This window comes from Triticum urartu, chromosome 7 (assembly GCF_003073215.2).
Source record: "Triticum urartu cultivar G1812 chromosome 7, Tu2.1, whole genome shotgun sequence".
Taxonomy (NCBI): domain Eukaryota; kingdom Viridiplantae; phylum Streptophyta; class Magnoliopsida; order Poales; family Poaceae; genus Triticum; species Triticum urartu.
In genome coordinates this window covers 491,510,090-491,516,694 of record NC_053028.1, presented here as the reverse complement: position 1 = coordinate 491,516,694, position 6,605 = coordinate 491,510,090, and positions in this window count along the sequence as shown.

Sequence of the window (6,605 nt, the reverse complement as noted above, 5' to 3'; positions counted from 1 at the left end):
AGTTGGATAAACATACACCCACTAGCCACCTGTGTGCGAAGCACGTCGGTAGAACCAATCTCGCGTAAGCGTACACGTAATGTCGATCTGAGTCGCTTCATCCAACAATACCGCTGAATCAAGAATCAACTAGTGACGACATGAAATATGTATATACCCACGCCCACAACTCCTTTGTGTTCTACTTGTGCATATAACATCTACGCATAGACCTAGCTCTGATGCTACTGTTGGGGAACGCAGTATTTCAAAAAATTCCTATGATCACGCAAGATCTATCTAGGAGATGCATAGCAACGGAGGGGAGAGTGTGTCCACGTACCCTCGTAGACCAAAAGCGGAAGCGTTAAGTAAGGCGGTTGATGTAGTCGAACATCTTCACGATCCAACCGATCAAGTACCGAACGCACGGCACCACCGCGATCTGCACACGTTCAGCTCGGTGACATCCCTCGTACTCTTGATCCAGCTGAGGCCAAGGGAGAGTTTCGTCAGCTCATAATAATTGCATAATAATTGCAAGTAGGAGCAGCAAGCACATGCATATTATATCAATCAAAATCATCATGTGTGTAGTGAAACGCAACCCATCAATATAATCCTTAATAAGGGCAAACTTCTCCGATATAGTGTAGTCGGGAGAATTCAAAAAGATAATAGGACTATCATGCGTGGGTGCAATAGAAACAATTTCATGTTTAACATAATGAACTATAGCAAGTTCATCTCCATAAGGATCATTCATATTGGCATCTTGGCCACAAGCATAGCAAGCATCAAGTTCATCAAAAAGGGGATATTTCAAATGAATCAACGGGATCATAGCAATTATCATGGCATTCATCCTTCGGTAAGAATGAAGGGAAATTAAACAATGTATGAGTTGAAGAGTTACTCTCATTAGAAGGTGGGCATGGGTAGCTAATCCGCTCTTCCTCCTTTTGTTCTTCGCTCTCCTCATCATTTTTTTATCCAATAAGCCCACAGTTTCATCAATTCCTTCTTCCATAGACTCCTAAAAAATATTAGTCTCTTCTTGGACAGCAGAGGAGTCCTCAATATATGGTTTAACATAGGCATTAGAATCATAATTATCATAACAATATTTAAGTATGGCAAAATTTTCAGATTTGTAAAGAGTAGCATCATACTTTCCAATCAAAGAAGCAATTTCATAAGCACTCTTAAAAGCAACAAATTCTTCAATTTGTTTAACATCATAGTAATTATAAACACCCTTAGCATACGAAGATACGATTCCATTATCACTAAACTCACATTGGTAGAGAAGGTGTTTCTTAGGGTCTTCAGAACAACAAGTAAAATCATATATTTCACATAAATTCCAAGCATAGCATTGCAAACGATGAATTTGATCCAGTAAAAGTTTCCCTTTTTTAGATATGCGGTGTCGCACATAACAAGCATGCTCATCTAAAGATTTGCCCTCAACTAAGCTAGTTGGGGTTTCAGCACGAGCACATAGGGATCGAAGATGATCCAAGTAAAAAGATTTAGGAGTGTGATTGATTTTGAGTGGTTCTTCAACCATTGGTGTAGTAGGTACAACTAATTATTTTGGTATTTTGCGTTTCCTACCCATAACTAAACATAGAAAACAAGAGCACAAAATAAAAACTACTTAGTGATAAAGCAAACAAGCACACACGAGAATATTCACCCCACGCTATAACTCCCCGGCAACGGCGCCAGAAAAAGGTCTTGATGACCCACAAGTATAGGGGATCAATTGTAGCCTCTTTCAATAAGTAAGAGTGTCAAACCCAATGAGGAGCTAAAGGTAGAACAAATATTCCCTCAAGTTCTATCGACCACCGATACAACTCTACGCACGCTTAACGTTCGGTTTACCTAGAACAAGTATGAAACTAGAAGTACTTTGTAGGTGTTGTTGGATAGGTTTGCAAGATAATAAAGAACGCGTAAATAAAAAGTAGGGGCTCTTTAGATGAAGACACAACTAAGTTAGTTTTAGTAGAGAGCTTGTTGTCACACAAGAAAGTTATTTGTCCCTAGGCAATCGATAACTAGACCGGTAATCATTATTGTAATTTTATTTGAGGGAGAGGCATAAGCTAACACACTTTCTCTTCTTGGATCATATGCACTTATGATTGGAATTCTAGCAAGCATCCGCAACTACTAAAGATCACTAAGGTAAAACCCAACCATAGCATTAAAGTATCAAGTCCTCTTTATTCACATACGCAAACAACCTACTTACTCGGGTCTGTGCTTCTGTCACTCACACCACCCACCATAAGCAAATCATGAACATATTGCAAACCCTACAGCGGAGATCCCTCACGCTTGCGCGACACGGAGAGCACCATAGGACAGCACCAATAATAAAACATGCAACTCAAACCAATCACGACCATTGTAACATCCCAAATTTTCAATTTGGAATGTTATACATTAGATCATCAATGCATATCATATTTTATTTGCTTTTGGTTTTGATCCTAGAAATCCTAAGCAACTCAAGGACCCACGGAGAGAGTTGGGGATTTCGTTATTTTCATATTTGAGTTTTCTCAAAAATTGAGAATAGGATCATTTGATTTTTATTTATTTTATCATCAATTATTTCTATTACAAAATTATGAGAGAGGGAATAAAATGACTTTCCCAAAATAAATAAATATTGAGGATTTAATAAAGAAATCAAATAAGATTTTATTTCGGAGTTTTTCGATATTTTATTTGAATTTAGGAAAAAATATGCGTTTTTCAAAATTGCATTTAGGCCCCAAATAAATGTTCACTTTGTCCGGCTTGATTATAGAAGTCAGGGAAAATTTATTTTGGGATTTTTGGAGTCCGTTTAGTATTTATTTTTATTTTTCTTCAGCGCGTAATTATTTAAAAAAAACGTGCACCGACCTAACCGGGCCGTGTCCGCCTGGGACTCTGGCCCGGCAAGCTATATAAGCCGGGGCAGCCCACCCGAGCCAAACCCTAGCCCCGCCCCGCACCCGACGCCGCCGCCCGCGCCGCCGCCGTGCCTCGCCCGCCGCGCCGCCTCGCCGGACCTCGCCGACGCCGCCGCCTCGCCGCACGCCGCCCGAGGTTCGCCTCGATTTCCGCGCCCCAGTTTTTTTCTCGAAAAACCAATCGGTTTTTCGTCGGTTTTTTTAGGTTCCGTTTTTTTATTAGATCAGTTTTATTTTCGGTTTAGTCTAAATAACGAGCGTTTGCCCGTTCGTTCGTTTTAATGAACATTTTCGTCGTTTAGATCCGGTTAACGAACGTTCGTTCGTTAATCTGTTCGTCGTTTTTCTTTCTCGGATTTTTTCGCGATTATTTTTTGATCGCGATTTCTGATCCGATTTTCGTTTTAGTATAACTTTTCGCTTGTTTATCGGAATCAGGTGATTCGAGCGCCTGGAGTTTCGTATCGAAACCCTCTATCTGTTTAACCAACTTAAACAAGTTTTTGCCACTGTATAAATTGCCTTAGATCCAGATTAGTAGAACGAAGTTGTTTTCTTTCGCCGTTTGACTTTCGTTGCTTCGTTCGATTTGATTCTTTTTGCAAATCGGAGTTCTTAAGTTGAACTTTCTGGTTAGTTCTCTTATTTGACTTTTACCTGTGCATTACATGAGTACTTATTGGATGTTTGTTTGTTTGTCTGTGATAGAATACCCGGAGTGCGCCGCCTGTTACTTCAAATCTCTAGGTTTCACGGATCATCAGCAAGGCAAGTAACACTTTGATCATACCTTTTCTACTACCCAGTTTTATTGCATTAGATCAAATCCTCAAACATTGCATGATTAGGACCTAATTAAATTGTGGGATGGGAAGTAGTTGAGGTAGTACCTATTACCTATTTATTATCAAACCTTTGGGAGTTACTTCTACATTTGCTTACCATTGCTATGCTATGCTAGTAGACGTGGATTGGGTGAGTGATATCCATGACAGATGTGAGTATTGTTAATTAATGGTTTATCTAAGGTGGCAACTTAAATACACATCTGGGTGGACTGAGGTACCTGGGTATTCCAAGATTGCCTGTTTTCTTTTGGACCGCCACCTAGGCTCAAAGGGATCATGAGATTATTCATGCTAGAAACTTCTGTGTGCAGCCACAAGCTATTATGGGCTCTAGCATAGTTGACTAAGTCATGCAAACTCTTATAGTGGTAGACTAGCAGATGTAGGGGATGTAGGTGGTACGGTCTACCCGATCGTAAGGTGCTAGCACTTCTGAAAGACTATGTCTCGGTCGTCCGTTTCTCAAACACCGTGCAGTGCGAGATATCCAATGGAGGAGATCGAGTCTTGTGGGGAAAAGTGCGCAAACCTCTGCAGAGTGTATAAACTAATCATGGTTAGCCGTGTCCCCGGTTATGGACATCTTGAGTATCTAGTACTTAGATTATCATGTGAATCTCAGCATGTTACTATAAAATTAAGTTTGATGGGTTTGTTTAATGATGTTTAATTGGGATTGAGAATGCTGTCAACCATTCTCAATGTTCAACAACCACCATGATAGTTAAATAAATTTATTCCTTTGCAGTAGGGAACAATTGGCTTTTCGCAAAACTGTAACCATAGAGCTTTCCACCAGCCAAATATGCATATAGAATAGCTGTTTCATTCCATTACTCTCTATGTGTTACATTGCCAGCATATTCCATGTGCTGACCCGTTTTCGGGCTGCAACGTTAATGTTGCAGACTTTTCAGACGACGATTAAGGAGTTTTAGGTTGTGGTTCTATACTCAGTGATGTCGTTGGAGTTGATGGACTCACTTATCTTCCAAGCCTTCCGCTGTTATCGTTATTAGATGGCCTTAAGCCATATTTATTGTAATAAGTTCTCTCTTGAGACACTCGATGTAATAAGTGTGTGATTGCTACTCTGTTATAAATCCTTCAAAGTACTGTGTGGTGTCAGCATTACTGATCCAGGGATGACACCGGAGCACAGAGATTGGACCGTTTGAGGTCTAGTCGCTACAGAGATGGTATCAGACCACATGCTGACTATAGGACACGACCACTAAGCTAAAGACCTAGATCACTATCTACTCTCTTCTCTTCTGATTCCTCATCTTTTCTACTCTCTTAGGATGGTGGATGCAAGGAACAAGTTCACGCAACCGGATGAAGATACACCCTTTGGACGTCACTTGAAGGAAGTCACTAGATACCTGAACATAGGAGTACCAAGCTTCACCAGAACCTACAATGCCACTTTACCTGAAGAAGAGCGCTGGATGATTCAAGTTCAAGTTCCAGAAAGGACGTTCATGCCAGTCACTGAGCCCATAGAGTTTTCTTTTGATGCACCAACTTGGAGTCTAGGAAAGAGCATGGCAGCTCACATCGCCATGGGACGCATTGGAGAAGTCTACCGCAATGATCTCAAGGATACTATCTACCAGATTTGTGGACGCCGAGATGAGCACTGGGAGATGATCAGCACTAGGAAGGATAGATCAGTTGCAGCTTTTATCCAGGAGTTAAACCAGCACATTCGACGACAGGAGAACCAGATGTGCGCCGACATGATAGACCTGAAGAAGGCAAGGACAAGAATCAAGGAACTGGAGGAAGAACTCAAGGCTACACGTGAAGATTATGAAGAAGAAATTGAAGTATTAGTGGACAAGAATGCCGACCTAACAATGAAGATCGGGATATTTATGGGAGGCCCTACACCAGTAGATGAAGACGAAGAACCCAAGGAGATTCGCCCGGAAGACTACATCATCATCGACGACACCGACTCGGATCCAGATGATAGCGATGATGACTATGTTGATGAAGCCGGAGCAGATATCATGGAGTCTGCAACCGAAGAATATTTCTAGTAGACCACCTCATCAGTAGTAGTAGTCCACCATGTAAATATTATAGTCCGAGCACTTTTGCGATAGTTAGATCGATTGTATGCCCTTGTTTGATTGAATGAATGAAGTGAATTGTTTGCTTTTGCCTCATGTGCATATGGGTAGTGTTTTCTCTTTAGACCCCCTCTATTCTTAAATCTCATCTTTTCTAAACCCTCAGATGCCTCCGAGACGTGACCCCGGTTTTACCTTTCCACCGGAGCTCACTCAGTTGATCCAGCAGCAGAACACATTGATGCAGTTGCTAGTCTAGAATCAGAATCAGGGGAACAACAACAACCCACCACCACCACCACCACCTGTTGAGCATTTAGCCCATTTTCTTAGGCTAAATCCGCCGGTGTTTTCCAGTAGCCTTGAAGAAGCGAGAGTTTCGCAACTTGCGCCAAGGAGGACGGACAGTTGGCCGGTATGTGGAGGACTTTAGTAAATTAGCACGTTATGCCCCAAATGACGTTGCTACGGATGCAGCTAAGCATGAGAACTTTCTGGAAGGACTGAATGATGAGTTGAGCATGCAGTTGATGGTAGCAACCTTCAACAACTACCAGGAGTTGGTAGATCGTGCTCTTATGATTGAAGGGAAGCAGCAGCAAATTGAAAATCGCAAGAGGAAGTATGCACAAGGAAAGTACAATTCAGGAGCTCAGCAGAAGCCATGATTTACCCCTAGACCGGGAGGACATTTTCAGCATACCCATGGAGGAGGTAGC